At 37.1% G+C, this 17,995-nt stretch overlaps 1 long non-coding RNA gene across 1 annotated transcript; it reads right to left on the bottom strand.

Moving 5' to 3' along the window:
* LOC106939969 (uncharacterized) lies at window positions 1-571 on the bottom strand. Its single transcript, XR_001422962.1, has 3 exons — window positions 493-571; window positions 254-402; window positions 1-102 (listed from the first exon to the last, which is right to left on the bottom strand). It is a non-coding gene; the product is annotated as an uncharacterized LOC106939969 (long non-coding RNA).
* Window positions 572-17,995: the final 17,424 nt, after the last annotated feature.

The following is a 17,995-nucleotide window of genomic DNA, read 5'->3' as shown; positions in this document are numbered from 1 at the left end:
GAGAAGAATGGTGAGCACTGTGCCGAGAGGGAAGGATCCACTCAACGTGGAGACTGTAGATGTGAAACAGAGTTTTTCTGAGCGATGTGGCATAGAAACGTCCTGAAAGAAGAAATTATTTAGTTTTCAAAAGGGTTAAGTGTTTGTTACTCCCTGCATTATCAGCATGCCACATTCTGTGATGTATAATGCTGAAAATGTAGTCAAAATGAAACTGAAATGTAAAATCACTGTCAATCAACTGATAACTTACTATAACAGGCTCTGCTTTGAAGTCTTTCTGCTTTACAACTTCAATCTGCTGCTCTTTCAATTTCCTTCCTTGCTTTTCCACCTTTTTTATTGGCTGGATTTGCAATGGAAAATGAACCTGATCTGTTGGTTTATCCACTGGAAAATAATCTAATAGTGAAAAGGACAAAAACACGAGAGCTTTTAAAAAAGAACCAGCAGGTAGAGACAGACGTAACGGTGTTAGATTATATCACTTACAGCTCCATGAGGAAAAAGCCACAACAGATGCAAGAACAGATACAATTTTAATACCCATGATGATCACTGAACCTGAAACCTGCAGCAAAGTTAAAGCAGAAATCAGTCTGAGGTTTGGAACAATTTATATCAGGAAAACAGTTCAAGTTAAAACAGTTCAAGTTAAAACAGTTAAAGGTTATAATCATTACAGTTAAAGAACGACTGAACATTGACAACAAAAAATATCATGTTACTTAAAAATACAGAAACAAACTACAATAAATTTAATTTGTGAAAGGCTACAACACTCACCTCTCTGTGAAGACCTGTGTTGTCATTGAATGAGCTGCTTTAAGCCGATAAACTCACCCAGCAGGTCAAAGTGCTGGGATCTGCACTTTACTCACATTATGTGTCATAAACTGGGTGTATGCATGAATTGTGTAGCTATTACATTCAATTATGTAATGATATACATAACCTAGTTCAGACATAGGAATGCATGGAGAGCAGGGTTTTTGTTACAGATATTGGAGTTTGACTTGCTATAAAATTTGTACTTTTCATATGGATTACATTTAAATTTTTAAAGATATTTTTAGATGTGATTGTTTAGCTGTTTTGATTCTGATTCCTCTTTTCCAACATTTGATTGCAAGTTGAAAAATATGGATTAATATGGATTAATATGGATTAATATGGATTAACTAGGTGCATCACTTACTGCTGTCACCATTTTTATAGTTTTGATCATGTAAGGTCAGCTGATCTGGGAATGAAGTTTCAACAATCTGAGTACCAGAAGATTTATTGAAAAATAAAACTGAAAGTTATGACATTTACAAATTATAACAGACAAAAACAAAAAGACAACCACAAATTCAGCTGTGATCATTTTTATTTTATTTTCCAGCATGTTCACACCTACCACTGTTTCTACTAAATACTATTAGTAAATTAGGGGAAAAAAGCTTTTTAAAACTAACAGTTAAACATCTGAATTGGCAGAGAGAATGTGGTAAAACTTTCTGGATTTGCAGAGAAAAAATAATCAGCTTAGTTTACATAGATGTTCCAACTGAAAAATGAACATATTCATGTTCACTTAACTTAAAATTGATTAATGATTATAAACATGTATCCATTATCAAACACAATGTGGTCCTTTTTACATCGTAAGTTGGATCCAGATTAGGGTCACTTAAAAAATATGACAACTTTAAGTGAATATCTGACATTTAAAAAAAAAAAAAAACAGTTTTGAGAGTAAAGTCCTAACCCTCTTCTGTAAAATACAGATTTGAAAATTGCTAAAATTCTGAGAAACCAAATTATTTTAAGTTTCCCTATTTCTGTTCATAAATCTCTATGGGTTCCAGGATCTTTTCTATGTTTAATATTTGTCTTTCACATGTTTTCTTCTGTTCATCTAGTTTCCACTGGGACTTTAACAGATCTTCTTTGTTCATCAACAGCCTCTCGCCATCAGAACCTTCTCTGTCTGATATTTCTTCCTCCACAGACTGAAGATGCTTTTTGTTTTTCTTCCTTTCAGTCTCAACTCGCTTTAGTTCTTCTATGAGTTGATGTTTCTGGTTCTCCAGTTCCTGTTTCACCTCATTCAGGGGAGTTAATTTCATCAAAACTGGAGGTGAAAAGGAATAAAACCATTAATATCAGAAAAAAACAAATCAGCAGTTTGCAATTCCTGGACGAACTACAGAAAGAAATTAAAGAGACCAAATCTAACCATGGAAAAGGTCTGAAAATGCAAAGTGCTATCAGGCAGTAACAGGAGCCTCTGACAGGCTGTTTCCATTTCCTCTGTCTACATACAGACAGACTTTATCACCATAACTTACATTTGTTTTTCCATTGAAGAACGGCACGAACCGGACTCATCACCACGGCAACCCAGAAACTTACAACTGCTGTAGCTACAGAAGAGAAAATAAAACAGGATTAAGGGAAAAGCATGAAACAAGACACTGTTCTAATATTTAACTTATAAAGCAACAATCTTAAAGGTCATTGAAATGGATGGAAAACAGACAGATATGCATATTTAGTCAGTCTGAAAGGGTCATAACTCACCTTTAGTTTTACATCGATGGACGACTCGACCAGGAGTCATTTTAATGAACAACCAGAAACTTTCAACTGTTACAGTTAGAAAGGAGAAAACAAAGCTGAATTAACAACAAGACACTGATTTTTAATGGTTAGCTACTAGAAAATACACATGAACGTCACCAATAACAGATTCTTCATATGATCAGACTCCTTAAAGCGTCTTCATTACCGTCTAGCCCATATCCACATCAATCTTATAACTGTTAAGTTGTGGTAACTTACTCCTGCTTTTCCACTGGGAGACAACAAGAAGCAGATCATTATGAACTGCAGTAGCTTTTTTCCAAGGCCAGAAAAGAAAAGTTGAAATGAAGCCAGTCTTCTCCATTTCAGCTGCCATGTTTCCTGGAGAGAAGTCAAATCAAGGGAAAGTATGAAATTAAAATCACAGTTTTTATAGGAAACTGAGAATAAAATAACTGGTAAAAATCTTAATAATGACCATTTTAAACCAAAAACCAGAAGCAGAAACAGTTTTAATCAAATGTGTATTAATTTACTGCAGAAGTGACAAAAACTAGACCTCAGAAAAGTTTTTATCTAAAATAATAAAACAAAAGCCAAGCTAATTAAAACCATTCTGTGGTAATATATCGTACAGGGGATACAGATCGTACAGTATCATGATTACAATCTAACAAAAAGGGAAAGATTAACCAACTGTAACTAATTACTGTACATCATTTTGCATCTAAGTAATATTAATTTAATTAATATTGAATTAATGTATAAAATAAAACCGGACATTGGGAGAACATACCAGCCGCGTTCAGGATGAAGTCAGTTTGGATGTGCTACGTAGTCTAGTCAAAGTCCTGCTATAAATGAAGAGCAAACCTGATAAGATAAAACATTTTTCACTTTTCTCTCAGTCTTTCATCCATAATGTCAATGTTCTTCAATGTACTATTTATTAGCCCTATTACTGCATTTCCAACAGTTTCAGTAATGATTTTAAGTTCTTTTTTAAAATCATGGTATCTTAAACACAAAGCACAAACATTTCTTATCAGCTCCAACGTTTGTCTTGACCTGAAACTGGCGATGACGTAACGTTCAATAAAAGCTTTATAAACTAGTTTTATAATTTCAGGTGTACAGACAGTAGGGGGCAGTGTGGAGCTGCTAAAACCTGCAGTCATTATGATCACAACAGTTAATATGATCACAAGCATATAAACAAGATTCAGTCCCAGAAAATACAAACAATAAACAACTCCTGTTATGAACAGCATGTCTAAAAAAGAACAAAAAAATAAGATGAAAAGAGGGGAAAGTGAAACTTGAAGAGTAGATAATATTTAAATCTATTCACATTATTCTAACACAAATATCAGAATCTGTTACAGATCCATAACAGAACCTGAGTATCTGTGTGTTTGCATTAAAATAAAGTTAATTCTACATCATTATCTCAGTATTTCTCCCTGTTTCTTTGCTGCTCTGTGTAACAACCAAACAGGAAGAGGAAGTTCTGCGCTGCATATGATCTGGGTTTACATGTGAGACTCGTTCAGTCAGCATCATGCATCAGTCATGGAGGTCACAGCTCTCTGCATGCAAATCTGTGAGTAAAGATATATTATTTATTTATTTCTGTCATATATTTATATTATGAGTTTGGATCTGAAGCTTTTCTCATGTTTCTACAGTCATGAACGTGTTTGTGTTGCTGCTGACAAAACCTGATCTGAGTTACACTGATCAGAAACCCGGTGAGTTGGAAACTGATTTGTTTTATGCATTTATTTAGTAAACAATGATTTTTTTAAATTTTTTTAGATTTAATTCTAATTATTTTAAACTGCTTACAAACAAATCCAACAGCAATTTTACCAACTTTATTACAAAATGATGAAAAACAAGTTTTCATCTTCTTGTTTTTCATGGATTTATATTAAAGTTCATCAATTAATTTCTGTATTTTTATCATTGCAGTTTTTCCTCTCATCTCTCCAGACAGACTTCTGTTCTTTTTGTATGAGTCTGTCTCTGTAAGCTGTGAGGAAGACAAAGAAGTGAAAGCTTGGAGAGTGAGGAGAAAACTTCACAAAACGAGTTCAGCAAATGATTCTGACGCCTGCAGCGTCCCAGCTGCATCCTGCAGCATCCAGTACGCTTTTGAGAGCCACAGTGGAGAATACTGGTGTGAAAACCATGAAGGGGAAAAGAGCCGGGCTCTCAACATCTCTGTTACAGGTCTGAATGTTCAATTGTCTTCAGAAGCTTGTAAGATTTCAAAAAAGCTTTGTTAAAATGCAGAGTTTTAGATGTTAACAAAATAAGAACAATGTGACCTTTAACCTTCCCGTTGCAACTCAGATCTTTTAGGAGGCAGAATAAAGAGTAAAATGTGTTTGCATTGGTTTAAACCGATATGCTGATAAACCACATCTTGTTTTTATTAAATTGAATGTTTTAAATACTAAAACATGCCAACCTTTCTTTGTGAAAACTCCTTAAATCTGTCAGATATACTCATAATCTGTCAGACCTGCTCTTTTTTTTATTATTTTTTATTTTATTCTGGTGAAAATATTACTTTATTGACTTTGATGTCCGTTTTGAGTCATTCCTGAAACTGAAGTTCTTCTTTATATCCAGTTTTCTTCCAGATGCCTGAATATTTTGTGACATTTGCTTTTATTTGGAAATGTTCATGATTCCCTTTGCTGGAAATCAGAACAAAGTTTGAACAAAATAGACTTGAATTTTTTATTTCTGCTGCCATCATGATCAAACTGTTCATAATGTTCTTTAATAATGTCAATTCCTGCTGAACACGTTTCCCAGACATTGTGGGAACGTCTGGAAATGTATTAAGAGTTTCATAAATGTAGCCGACTTTGTTTATCTTCAGTAATAAATCCTGCTTTATAGCTCAGACTTATGAAGATTTCACTTGTTTCAAAGTCAGTATTTGCCTGATGTAATGTTCTGTGTAATTCATGTTAAGTTATAACATGATGTCCATCTTAATGCAACCATTTTCTTTAAATAATAGTAGCTTTTCTCTCTATAAATGTCATTTTATTATTAGGTTTTACAAGTTAAAAACCTGGCAATTTAAAAAGGTTGTGTAAACTTTTCATATGAACATATTTAAACTGTAAAAAATCTATTGTGGCACAGAAACAGCAGAGCAACATGTTGAACCGTTTCTCTTCCACCAGCTGGTTCAGTGATCCTCAATATTTCTGCTCGACCAGTGAAGGAAGGATCTGATGTGACTCTTCGTTGTTTTAACAAGAACACAAAGAAGACACACATAAGTGATTTTTACAAAGATGGCGTCCATCTCAGCACCAACTATAAAACCGGTATGACCCTCGGAAACGTCTCCAAGTCAGATGAAGGACTCTATAAATGCACCATTTCCAGAGCTGGAGAGTCTCCTGAGAGCTGGCTGGCTGTCACATCAGCAGCAGAAGAAGAAGAAGGAGAAGAAGAAGAAGAAGAAGAAGAAGAAGGAGAAGGTCTGTATATGATACCTAAACCAGTGAACTGTATTTTTGTTCACTGTTGATCTGTTTTATGCATTTATTTAGTGAAAAATGTTATGTTTTTTTATTTAATTCTAGATATTTATAAACTGCTTACAAACAAATTCATCAGCAATCTCAAAATCAAAGTTATGTCAAACAAGTTATGAAAATCACAGGCATCCAACACATCTTCAGTAAATGTGATATAATGTAAGATTCTTCACTGACCTGAAATCTTAAATCTTCTTTAAGGATCTAATGAAGAGACGAACACCATGACGAATCTCCCACTTATCATCATCATTTTGTTGTCCACCATTTGCACTCTGTTATTCTGGGTGGTTGGACTGATCGTCTGTAAGAAACACAAAGGTACGGCGAACTCACCTCTTGAGATTCTCTGTATTTTTAGCATTTTAATTACAACCCTGACAGTATCAGTTTCACAATTAACCTTTCTTAAATTTCACAATATATTCATTTTTCTAAATTATAAAGTTTTTTTCTCCCGTCTTTTAATTGCAGACTTGAAAAATGAAATTGTCTCGAATCCAAAGGACACAACTTATGCCTTTGTTAAACCCAAGAAGAGGAAAGGTGAGAGTTTGTGTTTTTTCTTTAGTTTTATTAAAGACATGATGTTCAGTTCCTGCATGTCTTTGTTTTTTTGTGCAGGTGGAGACGCTGCGAACGAACCAGACAGCATCACGTATGCTGCCATTGAGATAAAGAGGAAAGGTATTTTAATTGCCTAAGCAGATCTGCGGTGCAGACACCGTGACATTAGTTCAGTTTCACAGGCTAAATTTGACAAGAATTATTTTCAGACACATGTATCGATCGCACCAGGAGTAATTTTACCTCACCAGTTAAAAAGCACAACATCAAACCACAGGTTGCAACACGGGGCTCAGATAGACAACAATAGAAATCAACCTGACATTAAACAGAAAAACAAAGCTGCTGTTTCACTGAATGAACTGTCTCTAACTCTGCATCCATTTCTTCACAAATACTGGCAATAAAAACACAAACAGCTTCAACTGTATCAGAAATAATTGATGCCAAAAGCTGATAAACTTTCCAAAAGAAAGCTGCACTAAAATCTTCCACTTACTTGCAGTTTTCTAATGAATTTCTGTTTTTTCTTCATCAGGGTCAAAGGTTTCCTCAGCTGCCACCAAAGGAAGTCCATCAGAGCAGCAGTCAGTTTACTCTTCAGTCGCCTTTAAAACTTAAATTAGTTATTTTATGGAGCTAATCTCAGTTCAGACTGTTGGTTCTTAGTCAATGCTAGAAGTCAGTGACATTTTGTCATAACTTAAAATGGACAAATACAACAAAGCAATAATAAACATGACACCTTAAAAATGTTATCTGTGTTTATGTTGTTTATGGCAATTTAAAACATGTTTTTAGGACTTATTATCTTTCTCTTTCAGACTTTTGCATGTAGTATTTTCTATTTTTATGATGTTCTTGCCTCTTTTGTTGTCACATCTTTCTGATTTTCATCAGAGCAAAGCAGCTACTGCTTTTTAAATAAACTCACTGTGATGGTCTTTACTTTAACACGGCACTATTATTATGCTACATGTGTTTAAAATTAGATAAACTAACAATACCTGACAACATCTTCATAGATCTATCAACAGACCTCTGCACTGAGTTTCTGTCTCTTTAACACACAAAGAATCTAAACATGAATAACAATGAAGAGAAACAAAACTAAAATTAAAAACATGGCTCAAATAAAAAGCAGCTAAATAAAAAACATAAAACCTGATCTCTGCAGAAGAGTCGATTCTTTACTTTTGTGTTTGGGTCACTGTGCTGCTGCATGATGACAGATCTGTTCAGAGCTGTGCAGAGACCTTTGGAGGGGCTCAAAGTTAAAAACGGGGTAGCGTATTTTCGGCACTATAAGGCGCACCTAAAAACCTTCAATTTCATGAAAAGCTGACAATGAGCCTTATAATCCTGTGCGCCTCATATATGGACCAACATTGAGCCACAACAGATCTAGCCACTACGGTAAGCAGCCACTGACTTCATTTTCCCCCGTAGAAGAAGAAGCGCGCGGTGCATGCTGGGATAGTTGTCAGAACGCTGGTTTGTTAATAAAGTTTGACTGACCTGTCTACCTACCAACCTGATCATCAGGTCGTCTGCAGGTCATTTAGCTCCACGTTCTCCACCAACACGCTGTGCGCCAACGGAGAAGGGTGACCATCGTCCGGCCACGCCCCGGCCCAGGAAGGCTCTCCTCGCTGACCGGAGTCGGACTGTTTTGTTGACATTCTTTATGTCAACAAAGTGGCTTTAGACATTCATCCTTTAGTGCAGCTCCATGTAGTGGATGCATAACGTAACTCCAGCCTCTACTGTAGCGTCTATTCTATGCCCCTTATAATCTGGTGCACCTTATAGTGCGGAAAATACAGTACATTGAACAAGATCTTAAAACACTGTACAACAACATAGCAAAAACCCATATTATTAAAGAATTTAATCAGATCACTGCCATCATGTGGGGACAATGCAAAGCACATGTAGCATATTTTCCCCAACAGGTTTAATGTTTCTGTTTCTGCTGCTGACAGTCATGGAGGGCTGAGTAGATCTGAGACTGAAGATGTTAAACAGACCAGAGGAGAGAACGTCAAAGGTTATGAAGCTATGAAATAAGCAAATTTCCTGCCATTTTACTAATTAAGCCCTAATAATATCTATTTAACTTCTAAATCAGTGGTCCCCAACTCCCGGTCCGTGGACTAATTGGTACCGGGCCGCGCAAGAAATAATTAAATATTTCCGTTTTATGTATTATTTGAGTCTGGAGGATCTTTTATTTTGAAAATCCTTTAACCGGATTCTCTCGCCAACACTGAGCCACAAGCAGCAAAATGAGTAAGAAACGGATCAGATGTCTTTTGAAATTTTCTTTGTAAAGGCGAAAAGGCTCAGAGAAGAGACAGGAGGATGGATTTATCCCGGACCGGTAGGTGAGTCCCACATTACAAGCCGCTCTGTGTAACATGCGGCGACCGGCTGCTAATGAGGCAATGAAGCTTCAAACTGCTTCACCACGTAGAGACCAAGCAGGCTGTGGATATAAGCAACACTTCGGGTGTTATTGTCTCCATCACTCCCTGATGGGACCGTCTGGTTGCAGAGAAACAAACTTTTCACAAAAGTAAAATATTTGTTTTTGTGGCGCCACTGTATCTTATTTTGAAGGGATATGTAAACGTTATAGCGACCAGAGTCAGAGAGTGTTTGGGCAGTGGTCGAGAGGAGACGAGTAGAGCTTGTGAGTCTAAAATCTGGTTTAGACGCCAAGATTTAAGGATGTCGCCCGATTCTCCAAACCTCTGTGACCACAGAGCTGATAAAAGTCCAACAGGTTCGATCGGTTCGTGTTTCCAAGGCAGGAGCAACACGAACCGATTCCAGTCACAAACATCGCGATTCCAGAGGATAATCCACTCAAACTCTCAACATTAACCAAACATGGATGACTATGTAGAAACAATAGTGATAGTTTGTAGAGTCATTTTAAGCTACGTTTCGGCTGGATTGCTCGTTTTGCTGTGCCTGTCGAGCACAAGGGCTCTCTTATTATTTTATTTACACTCATATTTTTATATATCTATTTTATTGCCTGTAACTTAACAATTTGTTTTTTTATTATTTATTTTCCTTAGAGGATCGCCGGTGGTACGTTCAGACCTGGATGTGGCGTCCCTGTTTTTGGTGTGATTATGCAGTGATTAACACAAATAGGTGGAGGGCATGTCAAAGAGTGAGTGGCTTCACAGGTGGTTGTTTTGATTTCTTTGCTTTGGAGCCTCCCATCCAGGACCTGGTCGTACCCACCGGTAAGCATAGTTGGCTTTATTTTGTGTATTTTCTTGTTTTATGTACAGATATTTTTTTGTCATAATAAATTATTGTCTTGAAACCTGTCTCTTGCTTATTGCAAAACCAGACCTGTGTCCTTTACGGTTAATTCCTGGGTGATAATCCCAGGTGGCGTTGGCAACAAAATTATATGGTCAAACCACTGAATGCCACATGTCACATACAGGTTGTATTCTTGTTCCCATTCAGGGAAAACCCCACAGGCCAAGACAACCAAAATTGGGCATATTCAGGATTTGGAGGGAGATCTAGAATTGTAAGACTGGGATAACAAGGCAAATAAAACTCAGTAGCTGCTTGTAGGGGCCATTCAGGGGCCCAGGGGTGCAACTAGATATTATTCGGGTGGATGCAAAAACATAAATCCCCCCGCCCCCCACCCAAAGGAAGGTACGTAAGAGTGAAGGAGCGTAGAAAACATACGGTCACTCTATCCATATGAGCGACCGTGTGTTTACCCCCCACCCCCTCAACCCCCGAGACGAAGACACGTGAAAGGTAAAACTCGCTACATTTACATTTACATGTGCGCGAGGTGAAGGAGCGTAAGGGCGCGGTGAAGTGTATGCGAAGGCATCATCGGGGCGCTGCCCCCTCCAGACAGGGTTTTGACGCCCCCTCTGGTGCAGCGCCCCTATGCGTTGCATGCGCTGCATACTCACTTTTTGCGCCACTGCAGGGGCCCCTCCAGACATCCAGGGGCCCCTAGAAATGTTTGAATTATAACACAGACCATGGATCTAAAGCTGTAGCATCATTTATAGAGAATGACAATGTTAATAAAGTTTATGTAATGCTTTCAGCTGAGGAAAAAAATATACATGTAGGATTTAATTAGGAAGTTTAAATAATCATATTGATTGTGACGATCTGTGTTTTCTGTGTAGTTATTCTTGAGGTTTTTCTGTGTCTAGATCTGTTTTCCCCTGTGAGTTTCTCTGTCTTCCCTGTTGATTGCTCCCAGCTGTGTCTAGTTCCCTGATTACCTGCCCTGTATATTTAAGCCCACCTGTTGTTGCTGTCCTTCGTCGGATGCTTGTCGTCTGTTTGTCTTTTGTTCCGTTTGTTGCTGTCACAGTCGAACTGGATAGTCCTGTGTCGGCATCAGCTCTTCGTTTCAGTCTAGTGTTTTATACAGTTGCTAATTCTGCTGAGCCTTAGCTTCTGCTCTCCTGCCTGTCATTCTGGACTGTTTGAGCAAATTATTCATCGTTAAGTCACTGTTTTCATCTACATCTGCCTTTTTCCTCACCTCAACCACCACAAATAATGACAATGATAGTTTGATTATTGTGTTACCATGGCTACAATATGATGTAATCTTTGTGTTTGAGCTGGTTTGTTCACAAAAACATCACAGCAAATAACTAATAATCAGTGATTGATTTTAAACTTAGCCAATAAACCTGGTCTCCCTCTCACAGACTTCAACAAATCTATATTTAAACATGTCAGTGATGCTGAGGTTATTAGTAGGAAGGGTTTCAGGGAGAGAGGGGTTTCTGTCTAAGGCCCCATATTACCTTGGACCGGCCCTGCATGAACAGCCGCTGCGATGCACATCTATGGAATCTGCCTGGAATCTACCTGGAATCTACCTGGAATCTACCTGGAATCCCCCGGTGCCCCTGTGTCAGTCCTCTGATGCTTTGGGGTCGTTTTGATTCATTTAATTGCAGCATGTTTGGCTTTAAGCTGCTGTTCTAATTATTGCTACAGTATTTTCACTGATGTTTGTTTTGTGAACTCCAAATGGACCGAATCTTCCTTTAACACTTGAGGTTCTGCAGTAACGTCTATTTACAGCCGCGAACCTCCAGCCCAGATCCCGTCAGCAGCAGCTTTAACCCACCTGGTAGAAACGTTAAGGAGAAGCAGAGCGAACACAGAGCAGGTGGTACCAGGTGGAACCGGGTGGTACCAGGGCTTTGAGGTGCGTCGCGACACGGTAACAGTCTCAGTATTGTGTCTTATATCAGGATGTCTGATATAAAGACATTCTTTCTATCTGAGTCCCACCGACTCCGACTGCCTGTAGCAAATCGGGCTTTTAGCAGCCTGATGAAGTTAAAGTCAGAAGTTTTCTCTGCAGCCGAAGCATTTCTGTGTTTAAGGATGAGGCGGGATTTTCCCCATATTGACAGGACAATTATGAAAATATGAATAGAAACAGTTTTTCTAAAATCAACATCAGACCTACGTTTTTATTCACAAACCAGTGTATGAAAAAATATTCTTGTCCATAATTTGATAGAGGCTCAGATCCCCTCCTCCTCCTCACCATGGACCTGGTGTCTGAACAACATGGAGGCTCTGAGAGTCATTATTAGACTGAGGGCAGCCAGACTAGTTCATTTTGATAAATGATTATATTTAGCTAAACATTATTGCTGAGGGGCTCAAACAGGTCTCCTGACATAGAGATAAAAAAAAAAAATAAAAAAAAGGGCACTAGGGGCATCAAGAAGAAAAGGGGCAGGAGCTCGTTCCCCCCTCTGCATGTGCCTGGATCTATTGTTCTGCGTCAAACTCATCAGTTGTTTTAGTTTCATGTCAAACTCACATACTTGAAGTCAAAAGCTTATAACAGGACGTCCTGGTACCTTTAGAGAGTTTATATAAATATTAACACCTTCATGTCTTCTCTCTGAATCAGACTGAGGTCAGTCTGGTCTCTGCAGTCATGAATCACATTCAGAGCTGAGATAATCTAAACCCTGTCAAATAAAACTATGATGTTAAACTAGCGCCATCTGGTGTCCAAACACCAAAACATGAATCTACATCCTTCAGTTCATATTTGCCCTTCAGGAGAAGTTTTTCAGTTCATCAAGTTTAAAAAACCTCAAACCATCATTAAATGAAATAAATTATGTTTATCTCCCAATGCTGTTGTCATGACAACAAAAATCAACATGAAAAGGTGTTTCATCTACTTTATCAATATCCTGCAAACAAGAGTAGTAATTTTACTGCCTTGCATATTTTTATACAGAATGAAAAATAATTAATGGCAGAAATCATTTTTGGTTGGGCTTGCAAATGTAAAGAGTTACACCTTGGTTTGGGGTTTTGTCATTTTGTGTTTTTGTCGCTGCCCTCAGATTGCTTTTTTTGTGGTACAATTAAACAAGTTTCTAATTTTTAGTTTAACAATAAAAATCCTAATGTTCATATTTGCCATCTATGGTCGGATCTCTTCTTATTCTGTAATTTCTGTAACATCAGTTCATGTTTTCTTGTGGATGAAATTAAAATATGCAATGGAATTATGAGTTTTTCACTCTTTAAGTTAAAATTCAGTGTATATTTTCTATGAAGGAGAAATGAAATTTATAACTATCCCTAATAATTTTCTTTTGCATAACAATAACACGTATACAAAAACATGAACGTAAATGACAAACCAGCGTTCCTGCAGCACTGAATGGAAATCAACGCAACGTGTACTAATGACCACTAGAGGGCAGAAAAGACTGGACCATAAGAAGTCAGAGACAGTAAATATACTGCATATATTCAGTAGAACTAATACTTTATACCAACCCGTAGGGGGCGACAAAACACCGGCTCCTAGTTGTCAGATATTTATTAAAGGTCCAATTAACTGTTGCATAAGTTCTAAATAAAATATGTAGGTATTTATTTAACATACCTACATACAATTAGAGCACTCTAAAAAAGAAAAAAAGATAATCTAATTAGAAAAAAAAAATGAAATAAAATAATCCAAGCTGTAACAAGCAAGTCTAGAGGAAGATTAAAGTTACATACAGATAGGAAGATTGTAGACTAAACGGGTGTTTAGCGTAGATTTGACTACCCAGTAATAAACGCTGTAAATATTTTGTTAACACAAATATTAAGTTCTGTTGCAGATCCATAACAGAACCTGAGTATCTGTGTTTAACATCATTGTCTCAGTATTTCTACCTGTGTCTCTGCTGCTCTGTGTAAGTCAAACAGGAAGAGGAAGTTCTGCGCTGCATATGATCTGGGTTTACATGTGAGACTCGTTCAGTCAGCATCAAGCATCAGTCATGGAGGTCACAGCTCTCTGCATGCAAATCTGTGAGTAAAGATATATTATTTGTTTATTTCTGACATATATCTATATTTTGAATTAGGATCTGAAGCTTTTCTCATGTTTCTACAGTCATGAACATGTTTGTGTTGCTGTTGACAAAACCTGATCTGAGTTACACTGATCAGAAACCTGGTGAGTTGGAAACTGATTTGTTTTATGCATTTATTTAGAGAAAAAATTTATGTTTTTTAGATTTAATTCAAATAATTTTAAACTGCTTACAAACAAATCCATCAGCAATTTTATTAACTTTATCACCAGCTGATGAAAAATAAGTTTTAATTGTTTTTCATGGATTTATGTTAAAGTTCATCAATTAATTTCTGTATTTTTATCATTGCAGTTTTTCCTCTCATCTCTCCAGACAGACTTCAGTTCTTTGAGTATGAGTCTGTCTCTGTAAGCTGTGAGGAAGACAAAGAAGTGAAAGCTTGGAGAGTGAGGAGAAAACTTCACAAAACGAGTTCAGCAAATGATTCTGACGCCTGCAGCGTCCCAGCTGCATCCTGCAGCATCCAGTACGCTTTTGAGAGCCACAGTGGAGAATACTGGTGTGAAAACCATGAAGGGGAAAAGAGCCGGGCTCTCAACATCTCTGTTACAGGTCTGAATGTTCACAATGATGTCTTAAAAAGTTTTTAAATTAAATAAATAATGTTCTTTTAGATAATGTGCACACATTGTAATATTCTAAGGTTTATTTACAGAACAAAATGATATCAAGATAAATCCTGTCAGAATGTTTGCTGCCTTTATTTTGAATTTAATAACTAAAATCTGACAATGAAAAAACAAAAAACATAAAAATATAAAATAGTAAATATGAATGTAAAAGAGTTATATTTCTTACATCATAGAAACCAGACATTTTGAAGATGTTTGTTAACTTTTCATATCTTCTGAAAATAAACATGTAGATTTTGATTTTGTTATAAATCCAGCAGAAATAGAAATGTAACATGTCAAACTGATCTTCTGCTGTCCATCAGCTGGATCAGTCATCCTGGATGTTTCTGCTCAACCAGTGAAGGAAGGATCTACTGTGACTCTAAAGTGCATTCAGGAGGATACAGAGGAACCAAACTTTAGTGATTTCTACAAAGATGGCGTCCATCTTGTAACCTACTATGAAACTGGTATGACCCTCGGAAACGTCTCCAAGTCAGATGAAGGACTCTATAAATGCACCATTTCCCGAGCCGGAGAGTCTCCTGAAAGCTGGCTGGCTGTCACATCAGCAGAAGAAGGAGAAGAAGAAGAAGAAGAAGGAGAAGGAGAAGAAGAAGAAGAAGGAGAAGGTCTATATTTTATACCTAAACCAGTGAGCTGTATTTTTGTTCATGAAACAAATTATAAAAATCACAGGCATCCAACACATCTTCAGTATATGTGCTATAAACATCTAGTTTTAAACCTTCAGCTAAATGTGTCTGAATTCACCAGAGATTCTTCACTGACCTGAAATCTTAAATCTTCTTTTCCAGGATCTAATGAAGAGACGAACATCATGACGAATCTCCTACTTACCTCCCCCTGGAGATTTTTAACCATTTTCACTCTGTTGTTCTGGATGGTTGGACTGATTCTCTACAAGAAATGCAAAGGTACCGCCAACGACGTCAGTAAAGTGTTACAAAGTAATGCGTTACTGACGTCAGACCACTTTTTTCAGTAACTAGTCATTTAACGTGTTGCTATTTCAAATCCAGTAATAAAAGTTAGATTAAAATTACTCACCCAAATCACTTTGCGTTACTATTTTCTTTTGTAATGTAATTTTATTTCCTCTGATCTCCGTGACAGAAACGTAAACAATGGAGGGAGGAGAGAGATGCGGGTTTTGTTGCTGGAAGAACAGGAACTATCTCTAGTTTATGTCGCTTGTTTTTCTAAAGTCACTTCCAGATTTAATGAGTCGCAGGTTGCGCTTTTTGGGGCTTGTTTTTGACCGTGATGTTCCGGATGATCCGTCTCACTGTGTCTTTGTAAATGTCAAGTTAATATATTACCTGTGAAAGACGTCGAGCTCCGCGCTGCGCTCCAGAAAACTGCAAACATCGAGACTAATATGAACAGAATGATAAACGTGAAAACAGCCACGTTCCCGTAAAGTTGCACAACTAAACACCATTATAATCATAAATATTAAGTTAAGTGTCACTAATCTGTGCAGCCATCTGAGTTGTGGAGCAGCAGGAGCTCTGAGCTCTGAGCTCTGACAGCAAACACAGGGCCGTAACGCAGAACCTGGAGGCTGGGGCAGGGAGGGGGTGGGGGGAATTTATAATCCTAGTTTACAGACAATAGTGGAACATAAAAACATGGAAAAATTACAAAAGTCTTTTTTGTACTGTTGTAACCATTAAACAATCTCCCCTTCAGTTCAACCTGGAGACACATTGTTGATGTTACTATTATACTATTATTACTATTATTTAATAACTTGCAATTAAATATTGGCAAAGATCAAAGTAATTTTCAGAGGTGTTGGAGCGTGTTGTTAGCAGCTGAAAGTGACTAAAAAAGTTACTTTTAATGTAACTTAGTTACTTTCCAAATCAAGTAATCAGTAATCTGATTAAAGTTACTTTGTCAAAGTTTCTATGCCATCACTGGGTACAACTAACTCACCTCTTGAGATTCTCTGTATTCTCTGTATTTTTATCATTTTAACTACAACACGTACAGAGTATCAGTTTCATAAATAACCTTTATTAAAATTGAGTATATATAAATTTTTTCTCTCCTCTTTTAATTGCAGACATGAAAAATGAAATTGCACAAATATGATCCAAATGACACAAATTATGCCTTTGTTAACAAACCCTGGAAGAGGAAAGGTGAGAGTTTGTGTTTTTTCTTTAGTTTTATTAAAGACATGATGTTCAGTTCTTACATGTGGAGACGCTGCGAACGAACCAGACAGCATCACGTATGCTGCCATTGAGATAAAGAAGAAAGGTATTTTTATTGCCTAAGCAGATGTGCGGTGCAGACACCGTGACATTAGCTCAGTTTCACAGACTAAATTTGACAAGAATTATTTTCAGACACATGTATCGATCGCACCAGGAGTAATTTTACCTCATCAGTTGAAAAGCACAACATCAAACCACAGGTTGCAACACGGGGCTCAGATAGACAACAATAGAAATCAACCTGACATTAAACAGAAAAACAAAGCTGCTGTTTCACTGAATGAACTGTCTCTAACTCTGCATCCATTTCTTCACAAATACTGGCAATAAAAACACAAACAGCTTCAACTGTATCCAGGGGCGTGGTATAGGGAGGGAAAGTGATGACAAGTCGCGGGGCCCTGACCAGCAGGGGGCCTCCACAATTAATTAATTAATTTTTTGTTCATAAAAGTAAAAAAATAAAATAAAATCTGGGCCTTGTCAATTACAAAATTGATCATATTGTATTTTCAAAGATAGTTTTTAGCAGTAAAAATGTAATGTTCCCCTTACCAGACCAAAAAACACACATCTATATTTGCCCTGAACCTCCCTATCTGTGTTAAATGGTTCATTCCTGCTTGGAGCTTCAGAGTGACGCTGTTCAGCTGCAGACAATAGGAAACAAGAACGACTGAAGCAGTTACTATGCTGCTAAGAAAAGTTATAAAATCAGGTTTTCAAAAACAAAATAGAGAGAGGGAGAGAGAGAAAAAGGCAAGAGTGTTAATTTATAACCCAATTTTTCTCCAAGAGAGGTGAGTAGACTGTGTGAGATTATCAACCATTTAGCATAGTTAGCGTAGCTACAAACTACTGTTTGCTTCCATTTCACTAGCATTTAATGAATTAAGGAAAAAAATTACTAACATATTAGTTTATTTAACTTGTCCCTTGTACCTTTTACCTCCTAACAACAGACGAGTCAGCAG

This window comes from Poecilia latipinna, unplaced genomic scaffold, assembly GCF_001443285.1.
Source record: "Poecilia latipinna isolate Pla-1442-1.1 unplaced genomic scaffold, P_latipinna-1.0 Scaffold3044, whole genome shotgun sequence".
Lineage (NCBI taxonomy): Eukaryota > Metazoa > Chordata > Actinopteri > Cyprinodontiformes > Poeciliidae > Poecilia > Poecilia latipinna.
The sequence above is the reverse complement of the archived record's forward strand: the minus strand, read 5'-3'. Positions and strand labels throughout refer to the sequence as shown.